At 38.3% G+C, this 21,232-nt stretch overlaps 1 protein-coding gene and 1 pseudogene across 2 annotated transcripts in view; both read right to left on the reverse strand.

The window, feature by feature from the left end:
* LOC121395584 (UPF0688 protein C1orf174 homolog) overlaps positions 1 to 21,232 on the reverse strand; it is a 66,187-nt gene that overhangs the window by 21,591 nt on the left and 23,364 nt on the right. Inside the window, exon 4 of one of the 2 annotated variants that reach the window (XM_041569395.1) lies at positions 4,251 to 6,466. The exons of the other annotated variant lie outside the window; for it this stretch is intronic. The gene's annotated coding sequence lies outside the window, so the exon portion shown is untranslated. Of the gene's footprint in view, positions 1 to 4,250; positions 6,467 to 21,232 lie in introns of those variants that run through there. 2 annotated transcript variants of the gene reach the window in all.
* On the reverse strand, positions 7,775 to 18,629 carry LOC121395485 (annotated as a pseudogene).

Consider the following 21,232-nt stretch of genomic DNA (forward strand, 5'->3'; position numbering starts at 1 on the left):
GTCTATATGTTTTTTGTGGTCACACCCTCATTGCACCCCCGCCTAATGATTTTAAAAACTAGTGGTGAGCACAACTTTCCCCTGTTTGTTACATATATGAAGATGGTCACAAGGGTTAAATCACTTCATTAACAGGTTTGGATAACAAGCACCCATTGGAGAATTTGAATGTGTTAGACTATTTAAGATTGGTCAATGTATTTTTGTATCATCCTTGAGAAAGGTCCTAACAAGGACGTTGGATAATGGTACAACGGAATAAATGATTGAGAATTTTTACATGGGAGTGCCGGTTTTCTTGAATTGAAGGTTATATACATTTTAACCATGCACCCCGGCTAAATAGGCCATAATAGAGTTTGCCTTGGAGTGAGGATACTCACTGGACTGTGATATATATATATATATATACTGTATGTATATATGTGTGTGTGAGTGTGTGCGTATATATACATTTACAGCTATGGGATCCATTACCAAGAAACCTGTTTTTGAGAATGCTCCATAATACAGGAAGGCTATCACCCACAGACTCCATTTTAGTCAATGAATTCAAATTCTACCATATTCATGATACCACTAGTGGTCTCAAAGCTCAAACTGTACCAGTAAAACGGTTATTTTTAATAAAGTTTTCTCCCAAATATACAGAGATCTACTCACCTCAGTCTCCTGATCAAGAATGAGAAATCTCTGGGCTGCAGCTGTACACCTTGACTTTGTCCATTATGACATCATAATGACAACTGTTTGTTTGAACAGCTGTGAGATTCAGAGCATTGTGACATCACGCATGCAGCCCAGGCAGGGCAGTTATAACAGCAAGTTAAATCATGGTTGCTGAGTTCAGTTAAATTCAATTAAGTTGAAGAATAAAGTGCAGTGGGTTTTGTTGCCATGATGAGAGCCTGTTTATTCAGTAGCCATTCTCAATATAGGGAATGATACCATTGCAACATGTATATTATTGTGTATTATTTGTATAAGAAATGGTACAATTAATATATTACAAAGACTGCCCCATTATTATATATAATGAGTATAGGGAACGCAGTGTTGTCTTGTACCTGAAATTGCAAAACAGTCCTGTGCTTTTTTTAGTGTTTAAATGTATTTTATTCAACTGGGGCAGCATAGCGCATCTTGACACAACTGGATATCAGTGCAAAGAGCTTTTTGGCCTTAGATTTAATCATGTTAATAAATTCATGTTATGTATTTAGCAAACAAAAGTCTAAATTTTATTTTTCATACTATGCTTTCATTTAAATGCACTTCTTTCATTTAAATGCACATGACAAGGTTGTTCCTTTTATGTATTTTGCCACACTACCATAACTACAACCTTATTTTAACAGTGTCAGCTGGAATGGTATTTAAATACAGGGTCTGACTGTTTCTTTTTATGCACATGAGCAGGTTTTTTAACATGCGTTTTTTTTGCTGATGATCCAGAGAGCCGGTCTGGGCCGACGGGGCCGACAAGAACCGGGGTCCGTCGGGTTTTTTCTCCGTGTCCCAGGCCGACCCTGTTCAATTATTAATTGTTTTTTTTTTTTTTTAAATTATTCAAAATATTTAAATATTTATTTATAAAAATTATTAATTTCTGTCTACTATGGAAACATTAGGGATGCACCGAATCTAGGGTTCGACCTTTTTCAGCAGGATTTGGATTCAGCCGAATCCTTCTGCCAGGCCGAACCGAATCTAAATTTGCATATGCAAATTAGGGAATGGGAAGGAAATCGTGTGACTTTTTGTCACAAAACAAGGAAGTAAAAAATGTTTTCCCCTTCCCATCCCGAATTTGTAGATGCAAATTAGGATTCGGATCGGTATTCGGCCAAAGCTTTCTTGAAGGATTCGGGGGTTCGGCCGAATCCAAAATAATGGATTCGGTGCATCCCTAATTTAAAGTAGTTTGTCGAATTACGAATTGTACCTTGATCATTGTCACTAGTTGATCTAGTGCAAAGTGCTCAATTACAGCTGGGAGTTTCTGAAAGGGAAATAACACAAAAAATGGTGCTTTATTATGAAATAATATTTGTATGTATTATAAAAATAAACAACATTTCAATTCCCTGACATTCATTTTTGCAGTATGAGACAGATCTGCTGTCGTGTGTCAAAAATACAGGAAGAGTCCCCGAAATTATGCCTCAGCCGACCGAGTGGTTTTATACTGGTCATGAAACTTTTGAGCTGTCTTTTAAAAGAAGGTGCCTTGGTGGTGATACATTGTTTATATAGGGAATCATCTACTCCCCTATTGTAAAAAGGGATATTATAAGTCACCAAGGAGTTCAATGACCATATAACGGCACAGGGCTGAAGGCCGAGGTCTTCCTTTTGTGCTGGGTGCCATTGGCATGCTGTAGGTGACACAGGTGACAAAATGCAGGGTCACCTACATTCCAATAGGTACTGGGCTTTATATATTTATAAGCAGTTACACAAGACAGTAACTGCTTGGGAGTATTTTATGAATTCCGATCCCACATCAATTGAGTCTGAAGTCTGGCCTTGAATACATACTGAAATAGCACACTATATTTATTGTTTTAATTTTATCAAATGCACATTGACAATATTTTTACCTTTTAATTCAGAGGCAAATTTTTCCAGTTGCTCTTGAACGGAGCACATATGGCTGATAGTTGACCATGGAAAAAAACGAATTTTCAAAAGCTCATCAAAAGTTCTCAGAATAGAGAAGTGAGAGGCTGCGGTGAATGGAGAATAGCCAGGAGCAAAGTGCAAAGGGAAAAGTCACTTTGATCAAATCAATGGCACTCTAAGATAATTTAAAGGGGTGGTTCACCTTTAATGTAACTTTTATTATGTTATAGAACAGCCAATTTGAATTAACTTTTTAATTGTCTTTTATTAATTTTTTTACAGTTATTTGCCTTTTTCTTTAGACACTTTGCAGCTTTCAAATGGGCGTCGCTGACCCCTTCTAAAAAGCAAAAGCTCTGTAAAGCTACAAATGTATTGTTATTGCTACTTTTTATTACTAATTCTTCAAGCCAGGCCTCTCCTATTCATATTCTAGCCTCCTATTCAAATCAATGCATGGTTGCCAGGGTAATTTGAACCCTAGTTACCAGATTGCTTAAAATGCAAATTGAAGAGCTGTTGAATAAAAAGCTAAATAACTCAAAAACCACAAATAATAAAAAATTTAAACATATGGCAAATTGTCTCAGAATATCACAACCCCTTTAATTACATTCTCCTTTTTGTGTTTCTTTTTCAAATATCTAAAATGAATCTACCCGTGAAGTTTTTTGTGTTACCTATATGCTGTTAGAGATATTTTACGTATAGTTACTGTACCAGAAGCTGTGCCAGGAGGAGCCCGCAGAGCCCTGTACTTACCGCTTGCCTCAGAGCAGGCAGTAGGCTGCTCCTCCTCGCGCTTCTTAATTTTCATGTCTGAATGACACACAAGTTAGGAGGTGAGTTTATGCCTACATGCCACCCCTGCCCTTCCATCTTATATAAAGTGCTGCCCAATGCAGGCAACCCTATATCGAAGGGGAAAGCCATCGGTTTCTGGACTTGGAAATGCAAAACGCAGTGAGCATAGTCCAAAACCGAGGCTTATCACTTCGAAACAAGCAGACTTTTGAATCTGCTCTAAATACAGCAGACCTATCAGTTAAAGGAGAAGGAAAGGTAAAAACTAAGTAAGCTTTATCAGAAAGGTCTATATAAATACACTAGCAAACTCTTAAAGTAATGCTGCTCTGAGTCCTATGTCAAAAGAAACACTGCATTTCTTTCCTTATATCGTGTTTACATGGACTTCTGTATCAGACTTCCTGTTTTCAACTTAAACCTCCAGGGCTTGGGCTTGAGCATGCTCAGTTTGCTCCTCTCCCCCTCCCTCCCTGCTGTAATCTGAACTCAGAGCAAGCAGGGAGAGACTCAGGCAGGAAGTGATGTCACACCAAGCTAATTTGGCAGCTGCTATCCTAGAGAACAGAGTGTCTAGAGCTGTTTACTCAGGTATGGAAAATCATTCTAAAGAATAAAAATGGTGTTCTAGCTTGCACTGTTGTGGCTAATCTATTGGTAATAAACTGCCTTTGTAGCTTTCCTTCTCCTTTAATCCATGTGGCTATGCAGTACTGCGCGCACACAAACACACACACACACACTCCTGAATGAATGTTTTAAAGTCGGTTACATTCAGAATTTGATTATGAGCCAAGTATCAAAATAACGTAAGAAACATGTACAGAACAATCAATATTTATTTTGGTCATAAAGCGTGTTGTCAACATAAATTACATGTGCCCTTTGGGCCTCTACAAGAAATGAAATGTACCAGAAATGCAGGACAAGCCCAAATCACTAGTACAGTCTTTAACAAAAAACACCCTTATATACCAATTACAAGTTACCTGACGTTATTTGTCAATACACAGGACGGATCCTTAACAGATTTTGTGCATATTTATAATTCTGATCAGCAAATAAACTCAACATTAAAGATTTGTTATAAATCTTTCTAATCGCTTCCCTTATATTCCAGTGTATCTCAAGACTGGGAAAGGAGTCCCCCATTCTGTTTGCATTAATCAGAATATTCTAATTGTGTAAGTAGATAATAGAATACAGTTTATATTATTACAGAAAGCAAAACTGGAGGCCTAAGTTGAAAAGGACCTGTATATAAACTGGTTTATGAACCAAGCATGTAAATAAATGTGTGTAAAATATCCCATTAAAAAGAAAAATGGAAATATGAATGGAATATGAATGTCATTTCATTAGGTAAGGACCCTACCTATTGTGCCCTACCTGTTTCCAAACGACAGAGAAATACAGCAGGGGTTGTTGGCTCCATCTTGCATCACTCAATCTTCTCTTCAAATGATTGCCTACACCCTCAACCCCTGCTGTGCTACTCTGCTGTTTGGGAACAGGTAGAGCAAACAGGACTGTACTGGAGACAGCAGTGACGTTTGGGAGGGGTCTTAACTTAAAGGTGAATTATCTTTAAATCATATTTTAGTATTGTATAGAATGGCGAATTCTAAGCAACATTTGAATTGGCCTTCATTTTTTCTGGGTTATTTTTCTGTATTTTTTTGATTATGGCCTCTTCCTCTAACTCTTTACAATTTTCAAATGGGGGTCACTGACCCCATGTAAAAATCAAATGCTCTGTAAGGCTACACATTTATTGTCATTGCTACTTTTATTACTCATCTTTCTATGCAGGCCTTCTCCAATTCATACTGCAGTCTCATGTTCAAATCAATGAATGGTTGTTAGGGTAATTGAGACAATAGCAACCAGATTGCTGAAACAGAAAAGTAGAGAACTGCTGAATAAAAAGCTAAATAACTTAAAAATTATAAACATAATAAAAAAAAAAGTAAACCAAGAGTAAATTGTTTCAGAATATCATCATACTAAAAGTAAATTTAAAGGTGAACAACCCCTTTAAGTAATTGATTTTTGTCAGGGCCAGTGACATACAAATGATTTTCAGGCACTTTCAAACTATTACAAATTAACACATTCATTTCTGGCGTTATAATATTTGACATTTTAGATATTAAGAACTGTCTTGAGTTCCTGGATTTTGTCATTGCCATTTTTTTTAGAAGTGTACGATTTCTTTTAGAAATGCTGAAGTTTTGGGAAAATCAAATTTTATCTCTTATTCCTTGCTTAACAGTTTGTATATCTTTGGTTATGATGCAAGTAAGAATAATTGCACTTATATTTTCTGGTGTTTTATAAACATACTCAGAAGAAAAGAGATTCTATACAAACATTGTCCATGCAGCTGCTACGTTACTTATGAGTCCAGGGGAACGTGAGAGTTCATGTTTGATGCACTAATAAACCGTTTAGTTGTAACCTCATTTAGCACCAGTGTTTATACAGTGCTGTCTTAAAATTTAATTTTACATCTATGCCTTACCGTTTTATTTGGTGTCAGTTCAGAATAAAGCTTTTTAAAATTCAAATTATTTAATAAAAACAATTTACACAAGCAATCGAAGGAGAGAAAAAAAGCTGCACTAAGATATGTTTAGGATCTACTGCATATGAACCACTTGTAGAAGATCTAGATTTATCCTATTAAATGTAAATTACTATACATCAAAATACCACAAATCCATTCCCAGCTCCAGAAACTTTTTTTTGATTTGTACAACTTACATTTACAGCTAAATACCTTGTGGAAACAAACCATTGCAAGTTGTCAGGTTTAGCTAGGGAGTGTGTTGGGTCCAAGGAGGGGGGGAAAATTAGGCTTAAACAGCCTACTTCATTTTGAGTTTAATATAAAATATTACGTTAATAAAGACTCTAATGAATCAACATTGTTCTTCGTGTCTTATTAAATGACTCTGAAGTTTAGGATTGGGACAAATATTTATACTTCTGGATTCCCCCGGACACACACATTCAAGCTTGGCTCTGCAGAATCCTAGAACAGAAAAAGAAAATGATCATTTTAATTGCCTTAATATGTTTGATGTATGGTTTAACACAATTACACAAGCACTTTCACACCAATTAAGTTAAACAGGCACTAGATGATTTGCTTTGATTGGTTAGGTTGCCAAACAAGTGGGGGTTTGTTTTGGATCAACCTAATTTGGCCTACTACTTGGGAGGCCAAATCAGTCAAACATCTAACCTCTGGGCCAACAGTCAGATCACAATAAGGGTCCTGGGCAGACCAGTTATGGCTCATACATAGGCCAATAAGCTACCAACTCAATCTGTAGTGGTCAGGTCGGCAGCCAATGGCCAGCTTGATTTCATGTCTGGTGAATACATCTGGTACATACAAAGTACAGTAATGCTGCCTTTCTTGCTACAGGCCAGCAAATCCAGACTGGGATTCAGAACAGGCCCTGGCATTCAGGGGCGTAACTATAGAGGAAGCAGACCCTGCGGCTGCAGGGGCGCCCAGGAGGTATAGGGGCCCCATGAGGCCCTAATTCATATACAATTTCAATAAATATTGGAGAAACAAGTCAATCTCTAAACATTTTGGGGGCCTGAAAAATAATTTGCTGTGGGGCCCAGTAATATCTAGTTACGCCACTGCTGGCATTCCCAGTACAGAGAAGCTCATTCAGCTTTCCACCTGCCCAATAAACAATGACTGTCTCCAGCATCTTACAGCAGCCTGCCAGAACTCACAGATTGGAAGTCTGGCCCTGCAGTCCAGTATATACATCAATTAAATCTCAGCTCAAGCCTCAAGGTAGGTGAACAAGAATAGCCCACCTGTTTCCCCTGTCCTGCTCAAATTAATATATGCAAATCAAAAAAAAAATAAATATATATACAAAAAAGGGCACTTCATGTATTCATTTTTACTTTTTTAAGGAGTGTTTTTTTGGATTCATTTATAGCAAGTATGGAGGCTTTCAAGTAGCCCCCTGCAGCAAGGACCCCCCTCCTTTTGAACTTAGTGCTTTGTGTGTCATCCTAACACATGTGTACTGCAAATTAATAGTGTATATGTATCAGGAGCACAGTGTTTTTCACATCTTTGTTTGTGACCTATAAATAAAAATGTGTGGCCCAATGCACCACTGTGATCACGTCAAATGCTCTGGACTCCTGCAGTCACTTTCCACTCATTTCAGGTGTGTTTCAGGTTGATCCCAACCAACACACCAGTGGCAGCTATAGGAAACACCTTTCCCATTTACATGAATAAGAAGTGCCTGCAGTGCCAGTTGCCCAACAAAAATATGAAACAAAACCCATACCTTATTTAAATATTTCCTTCCTTAACCAAGCCGTCAGTATAGTCATCATCATCATCATCATCTTCCTCCTCTTCCTTTGCTCTAAAATGCAGGTTTCTGAACTCTCTTCTGCTCATCGAAGCACAGCAGGTGGCAGGTCCTAACAGAAACCACAAACATTTTAATCATATGAATGTGCATGAAATGTGAAAATAAATAGTGACTACTGGGAAAAATAATTTAAAAAAAAATATAATAATAGATTATTGCATTTAAATGGATAAGGAATCCAAAGTAGCCCTTGGCATCTGTACGAATTTTAAAACTTCACAGGACACGGCAAAAATTGATCCAGTCATGCAGTGTTCTTTCAAGTCCATTTTGGCCAGGCTCATCTTGTAGCTTTTTTTATTGGCTCTGTGCCAACCCCAACCTCACTTGCCATCATAGAACACAATTTACAGAAGCCGCTAGGACTGCATGCTACTTTTAGTATGATATCGAGAGTGATATTCTGAGACAATTTGGTTTTGATTTTTTATTATTTGTGGTTTTTGAGTTATTTCGCTTTTTATTCAGCAGCTTTCCAGTTTTCTCTTTCATCAATCTGGTTGCTAGGGTTATGCTAGGGTCCAAATAACCTTAGCAACAATGCATTAATTTGAATAAGAGACTGGAATATGAACAGGAGAGGCCTGAATAGATAGAATAATAAAAAAAATCCATATACCCTGTTCTTCTATGAGGGGGCTGCTATATTTGTGCAGTAGGAGTCCGTTAGCATTAGAAACTGACAGGTTAAGAAGGGACAGTCAGGTTGCCAAAACAGTCAGGTTTAGAAACTTCAAGTGACAATTAAGCAGAACTATCAGCAAAAAATGATCAACATAACCTATAGGTAACTTTTAATGTAGAACATTTTTAGGGTCAGTATCACTTTAAGTATTCAAGCCAGTTGGAGTGGACAACTTTGCACGTGCACCTGCTACTTGAGAGTTCTAAAGGTCTGGGTGAGTACCCACCAATTGTCCTACACTCCACTATCCCTTTGCAATTCCAGCATTTCTATTATGTGCTTCTCTTACATCATTTTTCATCCCAGATATCCTTTCTTTCATGCATTTTTACATTTTCCCCCCATATTTCTATACCTCTTACCTCTTCCTGTGGTTCACCTTGTGGTTCTCTAAATCTCCAGCTTCTACAGCCTCCTTTTGTTTTAATCATTTTGCTTTTCTTCCCATTTATACATTCTGCTACTCCCCATAGTCTCACTTCTGTCCCTATATACTTCTTATTACTATCTTCTGGTTTCTTTTTGCAGTGGCACTGATTATCTTGTTGTTCACCTTGAAGTTAACGTTTAGTATGCTAGAGGATGGACAATTGGACAACACAATTTGTCTTTATTATTTATTTCTTATAGTTTTTTAATTATTTGCCTTTTTCTTCTGACTCTTTCCAGCTTTCAAATGGGGGGGACATTGACCCCATCCCATCTAAAACAAATGTTCCATAAGGCTACACATTTATTGCTATTGCTACTTTGTATTCCTCATCTTTCTATTCAGACCTCTATTTATATTCCAGTCTCTTATTCAAATCAATGCATGGTTGCTAGGGTAATTTGGACCATAGCAACCAGATTGCTGAAATTGCAAACAGGAGAGCTGCTAAATAACTCCAAAGAAACCCACAAATAATAAAACATGAAAACCAATTGCAAATTGACTCAGAATATCACTCTCTACATCATGCTAAAAGTTAACTCAAAGGTGAACGACCCCTTTAAAGCATCAGCACTACGCCATACTTGCAGGTGAGCTTCTTTCTGGATAAGATGTGCAAGTGCGTGCGTTTATTAAGTGTGTCAGTCTGTGTGTTTATGTAGAACTGCACACGTATGACCCTGTCAATTAGTTTGGTGGTTCATAGGACATTTGATAATGCTCAGAACCTCCACAGATAACTACACACGTGTGCTAATGCAATATTAATATATATTAGGATGGATGATAAAATTATGTTTGATAGACATCAAGGAAAACTCACCTGCATTAGATCTGCATTTTCAAAAAAGAGCCCCAGAGGCATCGGTTGATTGCTGTCTTCATCTACAAATGGACTGCCATTCAGATAAACCTCTCTTACTTTAGAGGGTTCAGAGGACGTTTTGTGACTAAACCCTACTCCATCCTCGCTGTCATCTGTTAAGCCATTACGTGAAACCTCATTCAAATCAGAAAAGGGGGATGCAGAAGGACATGTATTAACGTTTCCAGCATTGCTTTCATTAGACGCTGTGTTGTCGGTTTTGTTTATGAATTCCTGTTCATCAGATTCCATCAGATCCTTTTCATCATTTTCCAACTTCTTTGGAGACTTTTTGTCTGTGTTTTTGCTAGAAACTGCCTGCAAAGAAAAAGGGTGGAAATTTAGAGTTAGTCATATGCATATGTGTATGTAATTACACACACACAGTTAAAGAGAATAGAGGTCATTTACACAGGTGCAAAATTGTATACATTTATATGTTATTCACAAAGTTACTTGCACTAATACATGTTTCGGTTCAACCTGCAATCAAGTGCATGCAAATCCAACATACCAGGTAAATAATTAAACATAATCTGTTTGTAATACCACTCTATTTGATAACTGCCCTGCAACCAATATTCACAATTACATCTGGCCTTTTCTGCTGTAAGGATCAGATGATATTCATTTTTATAGAACCAACTTTAGTGAATGGAGGAAATAATTAATCATGTTCAAACCTGAGGCAAGACCAGGAGGTTAAGAACCTTGCAATCCCCACAGCACCCAGTGTATCCATTGTTATTCTACTACAGCTATAGGGTGACATGAGCATCACTGTAATGAATAATTCATCAGAATTTGAGCATAGATGTCTAAGAGGTACTTTTATATCAGTGTGTAAAATAGAACACAAAATAAAACCACTAGCGCTGAAAATGATGCCATTTCATTGTACCTCTCAACACACCTGTCATAACAGGACAAATTCCAGGGGGAAAAGAATTTATGGTATAGGTATGGGACCTATTATCCAGAATACTAAGGATATGGGGTTTTCTGGATAACAGATCTTTCCGTAATTTGGAACTTTATACCTTAAGTCTACTATAAAATCATGTAAACATTAAATAAACCCAATAGGTTGATTTTGCTTCCAATAATGATCTTCGTTTGGATCAAGTACAAGGTATTGTTTTATTATTACAGAGAAAAAGGAAATTATTTTTAAAAATTTGGATTATTTGGTTAAAATGGAGTCTATGGGAGACAGCCTTTTTTCGTAATTAGGAGCATTCTGGATAATGGGTTTTGTGATAACAGATCCTATACCGCTACTAAAAGCAGTGTAAAAGATTATATGAAAAGCTGCACTGCTGAGCTTTTTTTTTCGTCTGCAAAATAATAACTTGTTTCACATTAGAATTCTATCCTCTGCTCTACATTCATATAACTCATTACATAGATTGATAAATACATGTGATTTTACACTGGGTATGATGGCATTAAATTGGTGATGGCTGATGTTTTTTCACCTTTATACATATGCCCCAAAGTGTACACATTTATGTTTCAACATTCATTAGGGGAGGGTGAAAGGAAGGAAAATAGGTGTTTCTGAGTTTCAATATTTTTTGAGGAGAAGCTGGAGAACTGTCCCCTGTGAAGTATTTTTCTCCAGAATTACGTGCAACGTTTCGGGGGGACCCCCTTTATCAAGCATACATACTGACCATAGTGCAAACAATATAAAGAGTGGACTTTTTCACAGAATTTTTGCTGTTCTAAACAACATGTTGTTATGTAATATTGTGTGATGTTTTTTAAAGTTTTTTTTTAAAAAACAACTTTTCGTCACATGCTATAAGGTGATTGTTCGAGAGCTTTGCCTTTCAAACTGAATGTTGGTAATTGTGTATGCTAATTAATTTAGTTGGTCACTCTTTATATTGTTTGCACTATGGTCAGTATGTATGCTTGAAGGGGGGTCACCCCGAAACGTTGCACGTCTGCACAAGAAATAAAAGCAAGGGGAAACCCTGCATTTAACTTGCCTCGAGTGCCCGAGTTTTTCTTATTCTACTATATATTGGGGGTTGCCGTACCTCTACCCTGTGCACCAGGCGTTCTCTGTGAAGATATTAGAGTGTGCTCTGCTTCACCTTGTTCCTCATAAACATTTATCACATTGCTGCATGGAAGATCTGTTTATTGATAAGCAATGAAAACAAGAGATAACGAGAATAAAGGAGAACTAAACCCCCCTTTAGCCAAAAGTCCCCACTGGCCCCCGTTCGCTGGCCCCACTCCCTGCCTGCCCCTTACACAGTCTTACCCGAATTGTGTCCCCTCTAGAAATACTGACAGCACATACAGAGTCAGAGCAGCGGAGCTCACAGGCAACATCTTTGGCTCTTCTGCACTATTCATAATGTCAGTGCCATAGTGGCGCATGCGCAAATGGAGCAATCTTCCGGTTCTCGGCAACTGCGCATGCGCCGACAGTAACGGAAATTGCTGAAGGGAAGAAGACCCGAAGACTCTGCATGTGCGGTCAGTATTTCTAGAGGGGACACAATTCGGGGGTAAGACTGTGCAGAGGGTAGGCAGGGAGGGGGGCCAGTGGGGACTTTTGGCTAAAGGGGGGTTTAGTTCTCCTTTAAAGATGGAATGAGGCGAACACCAGAGGAAGCATTTTCTACAGTGGCAGAAAAACAATGATAATACATAATGCAATTCCTGTCACTCTTAGCTTGGATATGAATGGCATCTGTCACTGTGCACATGGGTGGATTTCAACTTAAAGGGGTTGTTCACCTTTGAGTGAACTTTTAGTATGATGTAGAGAGTGATATTCAGAGACAATTTGCAATTGGTTTTCATTTTTTATTATTTGTAGTTTTTGAGTTATTTAGCTTTTTTACTTAGCAGCTCTTCATTCTCCATCATTCTCATTCTTATAAATAATCTGGTAACTAGGATCCAAATTTCTGTAGCAGCCATGCATTTATTTGAATAAGAAACGGGAATGTTAATAGGAGAGGACCCAGTGCCGGGCCACGCTGGGCAGACGCCCTAGGCAGGCTCGGCGCCTGTGTAGTGTGCGCGCGCATGTGCGAATCTACGCTCGCGTGCGCACAAAGCGCGAAAAAGGCATAGAGTCGGGCAAAGAAGGGAAACGGACTTAGTCGACAGAGGAGGTACGTGCCTGGCGCCCTCCCAGCTTTGCGCCCTAGGCACGTGCCTACTCTACCTACCCCTAGTTCCAGCCCTGAGGGGACCTTACTAGAAAATATGAGAAATTTGCTATATAGATGGGGTCAGCGATGCCCATTTGAAAGCTGGAAAGAGAAGAAGAAAAAGGCAAATAATTATGAAACTATAAAAAATAAATAATGAAAACCAATGGAAAAGTTGCTTAGAATTGGTCATTCTATTACATACTAAAAGGTGAACCACCCCTTTAAGCTAACTTTTAGCAAGTTATAGAATGGCTAATTCTAAGCATCTTTTATCTCTTTTATTATTTGCCTTCTTCTTCTGACTCTATTTAGTTTTCAAATGGGGGTCACTGACCCCATCAAAAAAAAAACCAAATGCCCTGTAAGGCTACAAATGTATTGTTATTGCTACTTTTTATTACTACTCTTTCTATTCAGGCCTCTTCTATTCCAGTCTCTTATTCAAATCAGTGCATGGTTGCTAGGGTAATTTGGACCCTAACAACCAGATGGCAAAAATTGCAAAATAAAAAGCTAAATAACTCAAAAACCACCAATAATAAAAAATGAAAACCAATTGCAAATTGTCTCAGAATATCTCTCTCTACATCATACTAAAAGTTAATTTAAAGGTGAAGAACCCCTTTAAAACATACTGCGATTGGATTATCAACCCTTCCAGTACCAATAGTCAGGACACATTAAATGTTACAAAACACAAGAGTAGGCAAAGCAAGCAGAAAAAGGAGGAGCCCTGCATGGAACAATAGCAGACAGTATGAACCTGGCCATGTCAATGTTACTCGCCAGAGCCCTCATTATGCAGATGGTTGGCACAAGTGCAGGCAGCAAGGACAGTGCTGGACAAATGCAGGTCCTTACTAGGCACCCTTAGTCACATGGTCTGCTGTACTCTTATTAAACCACAGTTTCCCATTATGCTTTACTAAAGGGGTCATTCACCTTTAAATTAATTTTCAGTATGGTATAGAATGGGTAATTCTAAGTAACTTTTTAATTGGTCTTCACAGTTTATTTTTTTTTATAGTTTTTGAATTATTTGCCTTTTTCTTCTGTCTCTTTCCAGTTTTCAAATGGGGTAACTGATGTTATCTAAAAATAAATGCTCTCAATTCAGGCCCTCTCCTTTTCATATGCCTGTCTCCTATTCAAATCAATGCATGGTTGCTAGGGTAATTTGTACCCTAGCAACCAGTTTGCTGAAATTGCAATCTGGAAGCTGCCGAACAAAAAGCTAAATGACTGAAAAACTATTAGAAAATGAAAAACAATTGCAAATTGTCTCAGAATATCACTCTCTACATCATACCATGAGTTAACTCAAAGGTCAACAACCCCTTTAATGTGATTTACAGAATCACATTAATATCTGCTCGATAAGATAGGTGCCTGCTGTGACAGAGTAAAGAGAGAACCAATACCCCCATGAGCACCATCAGCTGCCAATCCAACTATTCAAGTCACAGCTATATAGTTAAAGGACAAGTCAACCCCAAAATAATAATTTGCCTAATAAAAGAAAACATGATTCTAAGCAACTTTCCGATATACATATAAAAAATGTTCAGTGCTTTTAAAGCTATTTGTAAAAATTAATGGTTATCGAAAGCAGCATTTGAATAACTCCTGGTTGTTACTTTTAAAATAATGTTGCAAAAGTCTTGGATCCCCAGCAAAGACAGGTCTGTTAATCAGCTGCCTCTTTCCCTCCAAGTATCCCGCGTGTGGTGGGTGCAACCAAGTATGTACAAAATTAGGGCTTACATTTGTTAAGGAACACTTACAGAAAGTTTTATTTACATTAACTAAAGTGGTGATTGGAATTCTTATGCTTTATTTGTTTGTGACATTTTTTTCTATGAACTGCACATGTGAGAGGAGAGGACCTTACTAGAAATAGGAGAAATAAAAATTAGCAGTAACAATACATTTGTAGCCTTACAGAACATTTGCTTTATAGATGGGGTCAGCGACGATCATTTCAAAGCTGAAAAGAGAAGGAGAAAAAGGCAAATAATTATAAAACTATAAAAAATAAATAATGAAAACCAATGGAAAAGTTGCTTGGAATTGGTCATTCTATTACATACTAAAAGGTGAACCACCCCTTTAAGCTAACTTTTAGCAAGTTATAGCATGGCTTATTCTAAGCATCTTTTCATTTGGCCTTTTTTTCCCATTTTTTTTATTATTTGCCTTCTTTGACTCTATTCAGTTTTCAAATGGGGGTCACTGACCCCATCTAAAAAAACAAATGCCCTGTAAGGCTACAAATGTATTGTTATTGCTACTTTTTATTACTCATCTTTCTATTCAGACCTCTCCTATTCCAGTCTCTTATTCAAATCAGTGCATGGTTGCTAGGGTAATTTGGACCCTAACAACCAGATGGCAAAAATTGCAAAATAAAAAGCTAAATAAATCAAAAACCACTAATAATATAAAATGAAAACCAATTGCAAATTGTCTCAGAATATCCCTCTCTACATCATACTAAAAGATAATTTAAAGGTGAAGAACCCCTTTAAAACATACTGCGACTGGATTATCTACCCTTCCAGTACCAATAGTCAGGACACATTAAATGCTACAAAACACAAGAGTAGGCAAAGCAAGCAGAAAAAGGAGGAGCCCTGCATGGAACAATAGCAGACAGTATGAACCTGGCCATGTCAATGTTACTCGCCAGAGCCCTCATTATGCAGATGGTTGGCACAAGTGCAGGCAGCAAGGACAGTGCTGGACAAATGCAGGTCCTTACTAGGCACCCTTAGTCACATGGTCTGCTGTACTCTTATTAAACCACAGTTTCCCATTATGCTTTACTAAAGGGGTCATTCACCTTTAAATTCATTTTCAGTATGGTATAGAATGGCTAATTCTAAGCAACTTTTTAATTGGTCTTCACAGTTTTTTTTTATAGTTTTTGAATTATTTGCCTTTTTACTGTCTCTTTCCAGTTTTCAAATGGGGTAACTAAAAAGAAATGCTCTCAATTCAGGCCCTCTCCTTTTCATATGCCTGTCTACTATTCAAATCAATGCATGGTTGCTAGGGTAATTTGGACCCTAGCAACCAGTTTGCTGAAATTGCAATCTGGAAGCTGCCGAACAAAAAGCTAAATGACTGAAAAACTATTAGAAAATGAAAAACAATTGCAAATTGTCTCAGAATATCACTCTCTACATCATACCATGAGTTAACTCAAAGGTGAACAACCCCTTTAATGTGATTTACAGAATCACATTAATATCTGCTCGATAAGATTAGGTGCCTGCTGTGACAGAGTAAGAGAGAACCAATTACCCACATGAGCACCATCAGCTGCCAATCCAACTATTCAAGTCACAGCTATATAGGTAAAGGACAAGTCAACCCCAAAAATAAAAATTTGCCTAATAAAAGAAAACATGATTCTAAGCAACTTTCCAATATATATTAGATCAAAATGTTCAGTGCTTTTAAAGCTATTTGTAAAATAATGGTTATTGAAAGCAGCATTTGCATAACTCCTGGGTGTTACTTTTTAAAATAATGTTGCAAAAGTCTTGGATCCCCATCAAAGACAGGTCTGCTAATCAGCTGCCTTGTCTTACATTGTATTCAAACAGTCTGAGCCATCAGGGCAGAGAAATAGAAAGGGACAAACACTGCTTTCAGTAGCAATACATATACAAAGAACTTAAAAACCATCGAAAAAATGTCATGAATGTATATTGTAAAGTTGCTTAGAATTATGTTTTCTTTTAGTATGCAAAATAATTTTTTCGGTTGACATTCCCTTTAAATCTCCTTGGGTGATGTTTTTTACTTGCAATTAGTCCTCTTGAAATATATATAGATACATATGGCCTTGAAGCAGCTATATGAAGGCCATAACCATTTATTAGAAGAAATAGGAGACATCTAGACAGATCTGATCATGTGTATTTGGGGGGGGGGTGCAGGGTCATCCAGTTAACCAAATGGAATCATCTCACAAACAGAATTAATACATTTTGATGACACTCTTGTATCAGATGAGGTTAATCCATACGTAATTCTGTTTTCAGATTGCATGCTGCCTAAGCCAACATATAAGTAGAAACTTTTCAATGACCCTAGTACAATGATGTTTGCCTCAGTTTCAGCCCACAACTGCTACCATATGCAAACTGATAATATGTTGTGTGAGCAAAAGTCTAGGCACTATAATCATTTATAAATCTGCATCAATTTGAACTGATGCCAACTAAAACTATGGAATGAGCGTCTGCAAGTAGCTGTTTATACCAGATACTGTCATAACGAAATAAGTCCTGCATGAGCACGCGTGACACAAAATCTAAGGTTATTAGTTGCCATAGTCCAGTAACGAGCACTTACATGGATATCTAAAAAGAATACACTCGAGGGAACATAAGTGTATTTTTTCTGGCAGCTAAAATTAAGGATGCCATCTGAATCCTACTACTTTGGATTCGGCCAAACCCCGCAATCCTTTGTGATAGATTCGGCTGAATTACAGAACCAAATCCAAATCCTAATTTGCATATAAAAATCAGGATCGCGCCGAGTTCACTTAAAAATGTTTTTTACCTTCCCTGTTTTGTGACGAAATAGTCACCATGATTTTAAAGCGAAACATATTATGTAAAAAAACAAAGAATGTACCAGTGTTATTTAAACTCTTTTTAGATTATAGAAGGAAGTTTCTTTTTAAAAAGTTGTGTTTTGGTTATTCTGCAATTAACCCTCTAGTCCTTGCCATCTGTCATCCACTTCCTGCTGCCTCCTTTCCCAGGCCTGTGCAGGGCGAGCCTGCGGCACTCTGTACCACTGCACTTGTAGGATAGGAACCAATCAGCAGCTAGGCTGACCTGATAGGGAACTGAAGCATGCCTTTGCTTTGTGACTGCATGGCTGCTGATTGGTATCCCACTCCTACTTCTACTGTGCCTCTGGCCACAGCGGACTTTAGGACACAGACACACCCACCCTTATTGAAAAAGAAGAGAACATCTGATGGGGATTTCAAAATAAAGGGGCCTAATTTTGAAGACAATATGAATTTACAACTAAAGTAAAACCAACCCTAATAGGGATGCCCCACCAAAGTCCCTATTGTGAAAGAATCGCAATACCGAACCTAATTTGCATATGCAAATTAAGGGTGGAAAGAATTACTTCCTTGTTTTGTGACAAAAGCCACGCGAATTTCCCTCCTTTTACTCCTAATTTTGCAGCCAAATTAAGGTCCGGCATTCAGTTCTGGCCGGCAGAAGATTCAGCAGAACCTAATCCTTGCTGAAAAAGGCAAATCCTGGACGAATCCCGAACCGAATCCTGGATTTCGGATGCACCTACCCTATATAGTATACATTATGCCTACAAAAATTAGGGGGTTTCATATATCGCATGGTCTCCTTTAAGGATTAGGTTCATCCAGGTACGAGATTGGGCGGAATCCTGCATGAAAAAGCAAATCTCCTTGCCCGAAAAAACCGAAACAAATCCTGGATTCAGCGCATCCCTACTAAAAATAGGATACAAAAAGAGTTACTGCCATAAAACGACATGACTGTACCTTGGAGATCTCCAGCCTACGCGCACAGTGGAGCATGGACCATCAACTCATCTTGCCGCCACTTAAATCCATCTCTTATTTGCCCAGATGAATTTTACAACAACAAATCCAGCTTGTAGGGGGCATTATGCAGGTCTGTAGGCTAAAAACAATCACATGTCACTCCAAAGCACAGCATTTAAACCAATCTCAGCTAAAGCCATTGAAAACAGATAAATCTAGAAATGTACTATATGCCTATGTTACTGTGTTACCTCAGATAGAACAGTACCATATAATGCAGGCCTAATATCACTGCCCTCAATATATGACCTTAACGGCTCCATATCTTTTCTTTATCTTAATCGGCTTTTCACTGCGTCTAGCAAAAAACAGAGGGTACTGTACCACAGTCTATCCATAATCTTTTGTTGGGTATTAGACCTAAATCTCTTCGTTTTTTATGCCGTTGGCCGATGCAACTTTTATTAGTTTCAGAAGGCTTGTCCCAAAATGTCTAAAATTACCTGCCATTCCCATTCATACATAAGCACCGGTCATGCTAGTGCTTAAAGGCAGAGGTGGGTAAATCCAGTACACCTGCCAAGATGTAAGAAACGCACTGCCCAGTTTACATGCATGCGCCAAACCAGATATGCTATTAAAATGTGCCAATGAGATGGTACACATCGGTATTTATCACTATACTACAGGGCGCTAATGCTCTGTGTATTAAATGAAAATGTAAACCTGACGGAAGCGAAAGCCATATGAAAAATCCTATGGATTAAACTACTCAAGTGACTAGAAAGTTCAAACTAATTTAGCTATATTGTAGGCTGCTCCTGAAGAGGACAGGCATAGACAGCTCACTACTTAAAAGAAAGTAAAGTCATTTTACCTTGGCGGGTGCCACAAGCTTAGGCATCGACCAGTTATATTTACTACCTGACACCCCGGGCCGGTCCTCACTACAGCCAGAAACATGTACTGATTCCTATTTATTAGGGGGTGACAAATCACTAACACTAGGGATGACCACCGAATCCACACCGGAAATCCTTCACTGCAAAGATTTGGCCCGAATACTGAACCGAATACTGCATATTCAAATTAGGGCGGAGGTAAGGAAAAAGTGGGGGAAATGTTTTTTTACTTCCTTGTTTTGCTGACAAAAATTCACATATTTCCCTTCCCACATCCTAATTTACATTATGCCAAATTAGGATTTTGGCTTGCCGCCATGCACAGGATTTTGAACCGATCCTGCTAAAAAAGGCCCAGTCCTGACCAACTGGATTTTCGGTGCATCCCTATTAAACCAACAATCTTAGCGGTACTGGAAGTCACAGAATAATTCCACCACTTTACAAAAGCTATGAGGCTGAAGGCCAGAATTATTTTCTTAATCAACAAGTTATGGAGAGTCACTTGATGCAAATGACTTCACAAGCAGACTGATGACATCCAGGCTTGGACTGAGGGCGCCCTGGCCCACCCGCGACCTCGTCCAGGGCCCCCTCTGGCCCCCCTACTGTGACGTGCCGATCGGCGCCACACGCATGAAGCCCGCACACAGGCCGCGCATGCGGGAACAGCGGGCACAACAATGCGCAGACGCGCCGAAAGAAAACTTTTTTTTTAGAATCCTGTATATCAGAAGAGGGTCTGCGCCCCGGCACGAGCCATGAGGCGTCGGGGCCCACCGGGTTTTTCCCGGTCCCGCTCGGGCCAGTCCAGACACTTGATGACATCACAAGACACTTTATAAAGTCAAAGTTTGCAGGACATGATGAGCTACGGTATTGTATTATAGTTAGCGGCATGCACCGAATCCAGGATTCGGTTTGTGATTCAGCCTTTTTCAGCAGGATTGGATTCCCCAAAATCCTTGGGCCAGCAAATTTGCCATATGCTAAATTAGGGGTGCAGCGTAGCGAATCATCGTGCCTTTCATCACAAAAGAAGTTTTTTTTTTCCAATGAAAAAAAAACTTAGTTTGCTGCACGAATCCCAAATTAGTGGATTTGGTGCATTCCTAAATTATATATATATATATATATATTATATATAACTATATATAAGAGGCAGGCGGCTATTCTCAGGTTATTGCCAAAAATACATGAAATGTTGAAAATTCACCAAAATGTATTTAAGTCTAAGGGCATCAGTTTTTTCGCTGCGTGATGCAGCGAGTCAAATTCTTTTGTAGCACGACTATTTTTTACCCATTGGAGTCTATGGGCATCATTTTTGTGGTGAAACTCGAAAAAGTGTAAACAAAATCACTACTCCCCAACTAACTGTTTCTAAGTCCGAGTGCCATTGTATTAACTGGCACGAGCCGCTGCTATGGTTTGGTATGAATCATGTTATAAACCTATAGATTACTGTCATTTCTTGAGCTAAACAGGGCAACTGAAGCTACTCTGTGTTTAGTCCTGAGAGTTAGGTTAGTAGTGAACAAATAACTTCTTGCTAACAAATCAGTTATGACGATGGCTGAAAGGATGGGGTTGTATAATAATCTAATGATCTAACTCACAAGCATCAAAGATCTTTTTGTGATTTAAGAACTGGCACAAAAATATGTTCTGTGCAAGCCCTATTCAATGCACTCATGATGAACAAAAGGGTGTACTTACCTTTTACTAAACCCC

The sequence above is a fragment of the Xenopus laevis genome, chromosome 7L (genome assembly GCF_017654675.1).
Source record: "Xenopus laevis strain J_2021 chromosome 7L, Xenopus_laevis_v10.1, whole genome shotgun sequence".
In the NCBI taxonomy this organism is placed as follows: domain Eukaryota; kingdom Metazoa; phylum Chordata; class Amphibia; order Anura; family Pipidae; genus Xenopus; species Xenopus laevis.